At 37.9% G+C, this 12,725-nt stretch overlaps 1 pseudogene; it reads right to left on the bottom strand.

Annotated features, from left to right (window-relative positions):
- Positions 1–3,335: 3,335 nt before the first annotated feature.
- LOC131044630 (geranylgeranyl pyrophosphate synthase 7, chloroplastic-like) lies at positions 3,336–8,148 on the bottom strand (annotated as a pseudogene).
- Between the last annotated feature and the right edge of the window lie 4,577 nt (positions 8,149–12,725).

Genomic DNA, 12,725 nt, shown 5'->3' with positions numbered 1-12,725 from the left:
ATCCATGTAGAAGTTGCACTAACACCAATTATGCATCCTGTCAAGATTCCTTAGTGAAAGCTCTGCCGGTAGAGCCTTAAACTAGTGTCGGTAAGGGTTTACCAGAGTGTATGATAGAATCCGATTACCAAGTCAATACCAATTGACCAAAACATGCTCCAGAAGCACGTACCACATGTAAGCAAACATATTCTATAGATCCAAACATGCTGGAAGTGTCCAACAGATAGTCTCTTCTGCCGGTAACACTAGATCTTCTACCGGTAACCAAAACCTGTCTGCCGCTAACCAACCATAACAGCTAGTGTTGACATCAATGACAAAACATCAATGCAACACATAATCAATTCATCCAATAATGCCAACACCTACAAACCTATTTAGAGCTTCTCTTTCACCATACTTATTCATTTTAATGGTTAAAGGAATGGGAAGATTTATTAAATCTCAAGCCAGATAAGGATTGATTCAGGGTTGGAATTGGGGCCATGGTCTTCCTCCCTCCTCTCATCTACAGTTTGTGGACGATACAACTTTTATGGGTGTTGCTGGAATTTTGGAGGCAACAAGTCTTAGGAAGGACTTAGATATTTATCTGGCAGCCTCAGGACAACAAATTAATGAAAATAAGTCTCTTATCTTCTTTTTAATACTCTTGCTTCTATTTAGATAAGGATTGCGAGGATTTTAAGGTTCCAAGTTAGTACTCTTCCTTTTGTTTATCTTGGGATCCCTCTTTCTGCTTGCCCTTTTCCTAAAAGATTTTAGCAGGAGATCTTGGATAGTCTTCGTAAGAAGGTTTGTCATTGGTCTCACAAATGACTCTCAACTGCTGGGCATGTGACTCTCTTGAAATATGTTATTCAGGCTATTCCCATTTATAGATGTTTTGTGCAAAGTGCTCCAACTGGCTTCATTAAGGTATTCGATGCTCTTTGTAGATATTTTTTGTGGACCAATAATCTTCTATCCTTGAAGTGGAGTTTGGTTAAATGGGATTTTGTTTGCAAGCCTATTCAAGATGGGGGCTTGGGATTACACAAAACAAAAATGAAAGGTCAGGTCTTGGCTGGTAGGCTCTTTTGGAGATGGTGTATCCAACAAGATCAATTCTGGATTGAGCTTCTTAATTGGAAGTATTTGGGGGGAGTGGATGGTAGAGATGTGCCACGATATAGCTTGTCAGGCAGTGGTTCCATGACCTGAAATATGCTAAAAAACGGAGCACAAGTTGTTAAGCAAGGATTGTTTTGGATCTGTAATAAAGGAGCTGATGCTTTATTTTGGTATGACTCTTGGGATGGATTCTCCCCAATTCTAACTCTGTTTTTGCATTTGCAGTCTATGTGCGATAGTTTTTGTGAAGTTGGTTGGAGTAAAGTGGAAGAATTTAAAGCAACTCAAATCTTAGGATGTGAGGTAGTGGCTAGGTGAAAAGATCCTCAGGAATGACCCTTGGTGGGTCAATTGGGGATTGCGAGGAACTTGCCAGGATTTTGAATGGTAGACTTTGTAGCTCGTTGAAGGATCAAGATGTACTTGCCTAGGGTCTTGACCCAAGGGGTAGATTTTTAGTGGCCTCAGACTATAAGGATCTTGACAGATTGACTTTTGGGAAGGAATTGTTCCTTGGTGGAAAAAGGTTTGGAATCAGTTCTCTTGGCCCAAGTGTAATTTCTTCTTGTGGTTAGTTGTGCAGAATAGATGTCTAACTTGGGAGAATCTTCGTAAAAGAGGATTTGAGGGGCCTTTAGTGTGTTTCTTATGTAATAGTAATGAGGAGAGTACTCCTCATCTATTTTTCCATTGCACCTTTTAAAAGGATATTTGACATTTTTGGTGGGGAGCTTGGAGACATGCTTGTGTTCATGCCAATTCTCTATTGGAATTCTGGAATAGTCTTGGTAGGCCCTTGGCTAAAAGCTCCTCGCTTTAGGTTGCTTGGGATCTTGAGCCTTCCTTTATCATTTGGCAGCTATGGCTAGAATGAAATCGTAGGATTTTCCAGGATAAGAGGATGGTGCAACAAGTATGGCAGAGAATCATTAATATGTTCCAGGAAACTTTGTGGGCAAAATGTGATATTTCTGTTAATGTGGAGCCAGAGCATTTGTCTATTATAAATAATTTGAATATTTTGGAAGGGTGTAATACGGACTGAGTGGTTGGTAGAAGTCTTTAAGTTAGGAGTCGGCAAGTCAAAAAGAAGGTTCAATGCAATGGTAAGTGGGGTCCTCCTCCCTTGGGAGTTTTGAAGATTAATACTGATGTCTCTTCGAGAGGAAACTCGAGACATGCAGGTATTGGTAGGGATAGTTTGGGGAATGTGATCTTCCTATTCTCTATTTATAAGGGATATCATACTAATAACTTTATGGAGGCTTTGGTAGTTCTTTTTGCTCTCGAGTGAGGTTGTGCTCTTGGCTGGAGCAAGATTATTTGTGAATCTGATTCCCAAATTGTTGTGGACATGCTAAATAAACAAAATTTGGATACTGTGGATTGGCATTTGGCAGTGGTGGGAAGACAAATTTTGAGTTTGAGGGACTCTTTGGAGTTTGTAGTCTTTTGTTACATTTCTAGAGAATGGAATAAGGTAGCTGATGGTTTGGTGAAGTGGGCTTCTGAGAGAATGAATGGCTGGAACATTGGGAGTAAAGGTGAGCTGCCATAGGATTGTGTGATCTCTTTAGATGAAATTGTTGATGATGATATGATGTACTAGTTGGGACTCTTTTGGGTCCCCTTTGGACTAGGTTTTGTACTGTTCTTTCTGATTCAATAAATTTTTACCCCTTTTTAAAAACAAACAAACAATGAAGGTTTAAATTAAAACTTAGTAAATTGATTCATTATGTCAAAAGCCTATTATTGTCACATATGGATGAAAAAATCATTTTTTTGACATAATAAGTTGATAGATATCAAATTTTAAAAATAAAATAAAAGTAGAGAAAGTAAACTATATTTGTACCATTTCTTTTTAAAAAATAAAATAAAGATAAAGATCACGTTCACAACAAATCCCGTAAAAATAAAACAAAAAACTATCTTCCAAACAATTAACAAAATAATGATAATAAAAAAATATTGTAACTATATTAAAAAATAATAATTTTGCTTTGGCCTTTTTACTTTAAACATTTGCTGTTTGTTTTTCTTATGTTGATAAGGAAGTCGATTGCCATTGGAGAGTTCAAAATTAAAACAATGTTCTATTTATCAATTTTACTTGATGCAATATAATCTGCAAGACCCAATAAAGATTCTTTGTAATTTGGAAGACCTAACAAAGGTGTAACCTTTATTGGGTGGAAACAAGATCTCTTTTTTGACTACGTTGGCCAATTGGTATCAAATTCTTTTGCTTTCTCCAAACTCATCAACTTGGGATAGGTAAGCAAATCCTTCCTTGTAGTGGGATAAGTAAGCAAATCCTTTCTTGCAATCTTACACAATTCTTGTGAAGATTTAATGGCATCAAGTATCTCATCCACACCTTGAAATAGAAGTCCCATGCAACGAGCATGCCTCCTAGTTCTCTCAATCTCCTCGTCTGTAGCACCACCAAGAATCCCTCCACTCACAACTAAACATTCTAAGAGTAGACCATTTTTGTGTATACGAATTTGTTATAGAGTCTTAAGATCAACTGAAGAGTCTCATATCAACAACTTGCCCCCCTACAAGCACTTGAGGGCCTACTGTCTTACTCTATTTCGATATCACCCTCAAAATCTTATCACTAGGCACATCCTTGCTTGTAGCTACTGCAATATGCTTAAATGCAAAACAAAGCAAAGCATCCCTTGCAAGAACAACAATGTTCTCACCAAAGACCTTATGGTTTGTGGGCTTCCCTCTAAAATCATCATTGTCCATGCAAGGCAAGTCATGATGGATTAGAGACATGGTATGAATCATCTCCATTGCACAGGCATCTGGCATTGCTAGATCTCGAGTCCCTGATACAAGTTCACATGTTGTAATGCAAAGAGCATGTCTTACATGTTTACCTCTTGCTAGAAGAAAACACCTAATTAATTTATGTAATTTTTTAGGAAATTCAAGTGGTATTTCCTTATTAGTGTCTACCACACTGCCTCGGCCTTGGACTGCATGTAATCTTTGAAATTAAAACCTACAGTTTGCACGGTCTCCATCTTTGTAACTAATGGCACGACCATCCTTGTGGATCTAGATGACACTGAATATTCTTTATGGCAATGATGCAAGTTTTAGTTGGCAATAATTCTTACCATTAGATGTACCCAATAAAGACAACTTCAAATTTGCTCCATGACAATTGTTAAAAGGTTTCAATTTAAAACAACTCACACTCCTGCATTCTTGAGAAGAGAAGCAAAATTAAGGAAATGCAGGCTCTGGCTATTTGCTGCCATTGTCATGTAACATTGCCTATAGCTTACTATATACTAGCTCTTACAAAAACTCTTGAGCAAGAAAATCTACACCTACGAGAAAGTATCAAGAAAATTCAAATGTGATAGCTTGTTCTTGTTTGAAAAGGGTTGACACACAATTACCCAAGAAACATAAGAAACCATCAAAGATTATGCTAGATGATTCCTGCTAGTGCTAAGAAAATATATGAGGACAATTCATAGCTTATTTGATATGCTATTGCTTGGCTAGTTTTTCCTTCAAAGTTTCAAGCAATTCTTCACTTGTTATTATGATATATACATATTTACAATATCAATGTTTTTGGATTACATTGAAATTTACAGAAGTTATGATTGGATAAATATTTTATATTAATATTTGGTATCACATTCTATGATCTATTATGCTACCTTGAAAAGAGAATAATGAAGCGTGATCCAAAATGCTAATATAAAAAAAATACTTAATCAATTTAAAAACATTTAAAACTATTAAATCCTTCAAGCATTATTCATTATCACATGTTAGATATATCCTATCTTTTAATATATTATATTTGAAAATTCAAATTTTATGAGCTTGTATTATAAACATAAAAGTTTAAAATTTTATTTCTGTTTATTATAAATAAATATTCTATTCTTATAAGATGAAAAATGATTAATAGTTGATATGTTATTTAAGGTTATATATATAAGATAATATGATTGTTTACTAGCAATCAATAAGGTTATGGTGTGAAGGGAACAAGATAAAAAAAAAGATACAAAAGTTACCTATGGTTTTGGAAAAATGGGAACCTTTGACATGTTGTTGATTCTAGCTTGGGAATCAATAAGGCAAATAATACATGACCAAGGTATGGTGAGATGAATGAAGAGACGATAAATATGAAGATGAAAGAAGCCGAAGAAGAGACAAAAGGTTTTGGAGCTTCTAATGATTCCTGAAACTACTGAAACCTCCAACATGGTTATTGGTTCTCGTCCCTTACCCCCCGCCCCTCACCTTTAACCACTAAAAAACCAAAAGAAACCAAAAAATAAAAATAAAAAATGAAACCAAAGAAGGTCTCATATAGAAGAGAAGACAATTCTTTTGGAGGTTTAATGCATACTTGACCATATCCTTATTGTAAAAATTCTATTGCAGTCACTGATTATTAATCTCCTATCTCATAAAAATTATTTAACTGCTGAAAATAAATTTACAGCTGAATATCGAAAAATAACACAACTGCAACTTCACTAAAAATATAGAAAGAAATAAGCAACACAAGGACATAATATTTTTGGACAATCGTCCCTGGAAAAACCCCTAAGGGAAAACCAGTTCTACAGATGGAAAATATATTAATCTTCAGCAATATAAGAATTACAAAAGAATTCCTTGCCTCTTACTGGTAGAACTCCGATAAACTCCTAATATCTCCTGCTGATATCCTCCACTGCTATATCAACGCTATCACTGCGCCTCTTGCTAACACTGCAAGACTATTTGCTATCACTGCAAATTCTTTTCAAGACTTCTTGTTTTCCAAATGACCCATGACCCCTTTTTATACTACTTGTTGGAAAACCAACGACCAAGATTAATTCAAACCAACGGCTGAGATTAAGACAACTCAATAACCAATTACTAATTTTGGCTATGAGGTGTCACCTGAAAAGAGCCACTATTAAATAACAATTGTTTTTATCCTAACAATACTTGTTTGACAAAAACAACCATTTTCTAATTCTAGGTCAGGACGAACAGCTGTCCAAAACTACCCATAACTAATGCTGTTATTTCTGGGTAAGGACGAACAACTGTCCAAGCTACCCATAATTAACACTCCCTCTTAGCGAGGAAGCTGTTCTGCACGACACCCATCTTATCTCTAAAGAAGATGAATTTTGCCTTCCCCAATGCCTTTGTTAGAATGTCTGCTACTTGCTCCTCTGTAGGTATGTACTGTAGCCGAACAATCCCCCTCTGTACACAATCCCTGATGAAGTGATACCTGATGTCTATATGTTTCGATCTATCGTGAAACACTGGATTCTCAGTCAACTTGATGCAACTCTGATTGTCGCAGTGTATCACCATAGTCTCAACCTTCTGACCAAACAAGGCTACTAGCAACTTCCGAAGCCATATAGCTTCACACATCGCCATGCTGGCTGCTATGTATTCTGCTTCTGATGAACTCAAGGCCACAGATTTTTGCTTCCTGCTGAACCAAGAAACAACTCCTGATCCCAAGCTGAAACAACATCCTGAAGTACTCCTTTTGTCCGTTGTACTGCCTGCCCAATCTGCATTAGTATAGCCTATCAACTTGATACCTTCACCTCGAACATATCTAATCCCGTACTCAACTGTACCATGAAGATAACGCAACACATGCTTAGCCGCCGTCCAATGCACTCTCTTTGGCTCTACCATGAACTGACTAAGAGAGTTTACTGCAAAGGCTATATCTGGCCTGGTGTTGACCAAATACATGAGCGAACCAATCAGCTGCCTGTATAGGGTGGGATCAACATCCTTTTCCTTGGATGCATCTACCGTCCTCCAATTAGTGATCATGGGTGTAGACATGGCTTTGCAATCTTCCATCTCGAATCTCTTCAAGATTTCAATGCAATATTTCCCTTGACCAAGGAAAATCTCTCCATCAGTCTGCCACACCTCCATGCCTAGAAAGTAGTGCATAAGTCCCAAATTCTTCATCTCAAACTCTTCTGCAAGGTCCCTCTTGCAATCCTCTATGAGCCCTAGCGCACCAGTAAGAAACAAGTCATCCACATATAGAACAAGAATGAGAACCTCACCCCCAACCACCAAGTAGTAGAGGTTCGCATCAACCTCACTCTTCACAAAGCCCATTTCCTGCAAGTATGTATCAATGCGCTCATACCACGCTCTGGGAGCCTGCTTGAGTCAGTATAAGGCTTTCTTTAATTTGCACACGTGGGTCTCTTTGCTGTGTGCTACAAAGCCTTCTGGTTGTTCTATGTATACCTCCTCCTTCAATTCTCCATTAAGAAATGCTGTCTTGACATCCATTTGATGGATCTGCCATCCCATCTGAGCTGCAAATAAGATTACAGCTCGTATAGAAGTATACCTGGCCACAGGAGCAAATGTCTCCTCATAGTCTATTCCCTCCTTCTGAGAGAACCCCTTGGCCACAAACCTCGCCTTATATTTCTCGATGCTACCATCTGCAGCATGCTTTATCTTGAAGATCCAGTGCGATCCAACTACTGCTCTATCAGTTGGTCTAGGCACTACCTCCCATACATCATTCTGCATTATTGAGTTATATTCCTCAACCATAGCATCTCGCCATACCTGATGCTTTGCAGTTTCCTGATAGCTGGAAGGTTCACTATCTACCAATTGGCTGACTAATGCCACATAGTCATTGAACTTGGCTGGTTGTCTCCTCTGTCTTGTACTCTTCCTAGGAGCTCCCACAGACTCTTGAGTATCCCTTTGTATGTCTTGAACCTCATGGTTCCTACTGCCAACTGTAGAGGATGAAATATCAACCTCTATATCATCTAGATGCATATCCTGCTGCACTAGTTGCTCCATACTTTGTGAATCTTCACTACCTGAGTCTATGCTTGTACTAGTAACTGTACTTGAGCTTTGCTGTCCTTGACTTGGACTTGGAGCTTTCATTGGCTGCTCACTCCGATCATCTGCTGGCAAATCTCTGGATCTTCTAAACGCCTTGTCCTCCATGAACTTGACATCGCGTCTGACAATAATTCTTCTGGTCCCTGGAATGAACATCCTATATGCCTTTGAAGTTTCACTATACCCAACAAAGTACCCCTTCTCTGCAGTCTGATCTAACTTGGTACGTGTGTCTCCAGGAATAAGGCAATATGCCAAACTCCCAAATATCTTGAAGTGACCAACATCTGGCTTCTTCCCCGTGAAAGCCTCCTCTGGTGTCATTTTCCCTAGTACCTTGTGTGGAACCCTATTCTAAATGTAGACTGCTGTACTACACGCTTCTGCCCATAAGTAGCGAGGCATGTCCTGGTCATGTAGCATAGCCCTTGCTGCCTCCGAAATAGAATGGTTCTTCCTCTCAGCAACTCCATTCTGCTATGGATTGTAAGGAACAGTCCACTCTCTCTTGATTCCTTCTCTGGTACAGAAATCCTGGAAGTCATTTCCTTTGTACTCGCCTCCATTGTCTGACCGAAGAACCTTTATCTTCCTTCCTGTTGAGTTCTTCACAAGAGCCTTGAACTCTTGGAAGCGACTGAAAACCTCATCCTTGGTCTTCAAGAAGTATATCCAGGTCTTCCTGGAGAAATCATCAATAAAGGTAACATAATACTCATATCCTCTGAGAGACTTTGTCGACATTGGTCCACATACATCTGAATGTACTAGATCAAGAACACCCGTAGATCTGGTGTCACTCCTTGGAAAAGATGCTTTCACAAACTTTCCCAACACACATCCCTTACATACATCATCATGCTCTGTGCTCACCTCTGGAACACCTGTCACCGTCTCACGAAGCAATCTAAGTGCTCCATGATGAATATGGCCCATCCTCCTATGCCATAGCTCTCCAAGATCTCTAGGGTTATTGCTGCTCATGAGTGCCTTAGGAGCATCAAACTGCAACCTATAAAGGCGACCACTCCTAACTCCAATAGATACGGGTGATTTCCAATCTTTATGCTTAATCAAAACATGCATCCCTCTAATAAAGAGAACATTATACCCTTTATCTTGAAGGACAGATACAGAAACCAAATTCATACCTAAGCCTGGCACATGCAACACATCATGAAGAGGAATTACCTTTCCATTCTCCCTCTGAAGCTGAACAGTCCCTTTCCCAACTGAGTTGAGCTTGGACAAGTTCCCCATAGAGATCTGGATTCTGGTGTTCTCCTCCTTGTAGCTGGAGAAGTACTCTCGAACTCCTGTCATATGAAATGAAGCCCCATTGTCTATATACCAGACACTCTGTGAGGTTGAGCTAATCATATAGGCTATGAGTGCAAACTCATCCTCCAATCTACTAGAGAGCTCCTCTGCACTTGCTGAAGCTGCCACTTGGTTCTTTCCCTTCTTATCTTTCTTCCTTTGTGGGCAATCGCTGACATAGTGGCCAAACTCGTGACAACCAAAGCACTTGACCTTAGATAGGTCCTTCTTCTTCTTTTCAATTTGTGAATTTGCTCCTTTGCTAGATCCCTTCTTTGTTTTCCCCTTTCCCGTTAGGGCAACATTTTCTTGTTCTACCTCACTTTTCTGACTCTTATTGTTGGCTCCATTGACAAGGCTTAGTCTAAGCTCCTCCTGAGTGAAATCACTCCAAAGTCGATCCCAACTTGGTAAGGTGTCTCGTCCATTAATAACTTGAACAAAGACATCCCACTGCTTAGAAAACCCATTTAGGGCTATTCTTACTAGCTCGTCTTCATTTGGCTTATCTCCAACAGCTACTAACTCGTCCTTGACAAGTCTAAGCCTGGTGAGGTAACTTGTAACATCTTCTCCTTTGTTCATCCGGGTATTCCTCAATTTTTCTTTGAGAATCAGCTTCCGGTTAGTGGTAGCATTCTGGTACAGATTCAGAATGGCGTCCCACATCTTCTTCGCTGTATCTAACTCTGCGATATGTGGAACAACATGGTCCTTGACACCATCAAGGATTATCCTCCTCGCCTTGGCATCATCCTTCTTGTATGCTGCAAGTTGTACTGGATCTGTAGGTACAGCTACAGTACTGGTAACATATTCCTTGATACCATTCTCTTCCAGCAATAAAGAAATTTTGGCTTTCCAGACACCAAAATTTGAGGCACCATCCAATCTGTCCTGATCTCTCAAACCTGCTGAGGCCATCTCAAAGAAATAAAGGAAAACGATAACTCGAAAGAGGTCAAACTCAAATTTCTTTCCTTTGCTTAGGGTAAACCTTTTCTACCCTCAACAAAGCTCTGATACCATGTAAAAATTCTATTGCAGTCATTGATTATTAATCTCCTATCTCATAAAAATTATTTAATTGCTGAAAATAAATTTACAGCTGAATATCGAAAAATAACACAACTGCAACTTCACTAAAAATACGGAAAGAAATAAGCAACACAAGGACACAATATTTTTGGACAATCGTCCCTGGAAAAACCCCTAAGGGAAAACCAGTTCTACAGATGGAAAATATATTAATCTTCAGCAATATAAGAATTACAAAAGAATTCTTTGCCTTTTACTGGCAGAACTCCGATAAACTCCTAATATCTCTTGCTGATATCCTCCACTGCTATATCAACGCTATCACTGCGCCTCTTGCTAACACTGCAAGACTATTTGCTATCACTACAAATTCTTCTCAAGACTTCTTGTTTTCCAAATGACCCATGACCCCTTTTTATACTACTTGTTGGAAAACCAACGGCCAAGATTAATTCAAACCAACGGCTGAGATTAAGACAACTCAATAACCAATTACTAATTTTGGCTATGAGGTGTCACCTAAAAAGAGCCACTATTAAATAACAATTGTTTTTATCCTAACAATACTTGTTTGACAAAAACAACCATTTTCTAATTCTAGGTCAGGACGAACAGCTGTCCAAAACTACCCATAACTAATGCTGTTATTTCTGGGTAAGGACGAACAGCTGTCCAAGCTACCCATAATTAACACTTATCTTAGTTGGATATTCACAATAATCAACACAAGCATTGAAAATAATTGCAAAGGATAGAAAATGGGGGTAAAAATATATTGCAAAGCTTATGGGGATGTCTTGACATGTTCCAATAGATGTTGATATCTTGCATGAGTGGTTCAATAAAGATGGAAAACTTGGTATTCCTACCTTACAGCCCAAACCAAACGGATTGTGATGTTTCCTACTTTGCTTCTGGTTAACGGAATAAATCTTGTCAGGAACAGTTGAAGGAATGCCTTACCAATCTCGAATTAACCCCACAGGCGATAAAAACAACGTATGTATTTCCGATTTCTGGTTGAATACTAAATTTGATTCAGTTCTACCATCAGGCAACAACACATTCATCTGCATGAGGTAAGAGATCAGTACTCGGTGTACAAGACATAAATAGACTTACTAACAGGAAGAAGAAAAAAAAGGGGCATGAATCAATCCTTCATTCTTCCATGAGGTGAAAGGAAAACGAAGTAAAGTTATTCCTCTACTCCTACTGATAAATCAAAAGAAATGGTAAAATAAAACATCATTCCTTGTTCCTCAAGGAGTATAAATAACCATTCATTTACCCTTGTTTTTCTTTTTTTGAAACGAGTAAAGTGGATCCTGGAAAATATTTAAATATATCTCTGTTTGCAACTGTTAGATTGGGCAAAAAATTCTTTAAATGTTATCTTAAATTTGTCTAAATGTCTATAGATATTAAAGAGTTTGATGACAAACAAGACATAAAAGATGAATTATATATGACATCAAAGAATGACGATGCAAAATAGGATTATTTTATTCGAATGAGAATATGAATTTAAATGTATTAAATGAAGTATAATATAATAACATTGTAAGATGTTTACGTGAGAGCAAGAGGGTTGCATTTATAGGTTATAGTAATAAGTGAGAAGTATGGAGATGTAGTACAACATTATGTCGAACAAGGAAAGTACAATTACATTTGTTAAATGTGTATTACCTCTCGTAGTATATGTTTATCTATATTTATGAAAGACAAAAGCTATATAAATAGATATATGTCTAAATCAGATTATCCTAAATGTCCACTAAAGCAATATGAAGTAAATAACTTAATGCAATATCAAGTAAATAAATATGCATCAACACACACATAAACATAGCTTAGGTGAGTAGAAATAGATCCTAGCAAACATGTAGTCATTTTAGGTACCCATTTATAAAATATCCATCTCTCTTCCACAAAAGATGAGAAAGAGAAATATTCACCATACAAGAAGGAAAAACTACCCCATAAGGAAGGAAGATGAGAAAGACTATGCAACCCAATAAGGTTTAGGGACCCAATCTTGTATTAATCTTTAACAAATGATTACATCAATACAATAGCTCATCCCTTTTAATTCAAATTGCACTTTCTTACTCATACAAATTGAAAAAGCTTATACCAGGCACCAATTTATAGAATAATTACAAATTGAAACCACAAGCAGGTTTTGGTAAACCCTTTACAATCTTGAAGAAGGTACAACACCCAAATGCTTGGACTCAATTTCCAATGTTCCCTTTGGTCTAAGATACCCTTGGCTATTATTAACATACACCTTACATGTTGTCATATGTCATGAAATG

The sequence above is a fragment of the Cryptomeria japonica genome, chromosome 1 (genome assembly GCF_030272615.1).
Source record: "Cryptomeria japonica chromosome 1, Sugi_1.0, whole genome shotgun sequence".
Classification (NCBI taxonomy): Eukaryota; Viridiplantae; Streptophyta; class Pinopsida; order Cupressales; family Cupressaceae; genus Cryptomeria; species Cryptomeria japonica.
Note: the sequence above shows the minus strand (reverse complement) of the source record. Positions and strands in the feature narration are given on the sequence as shown.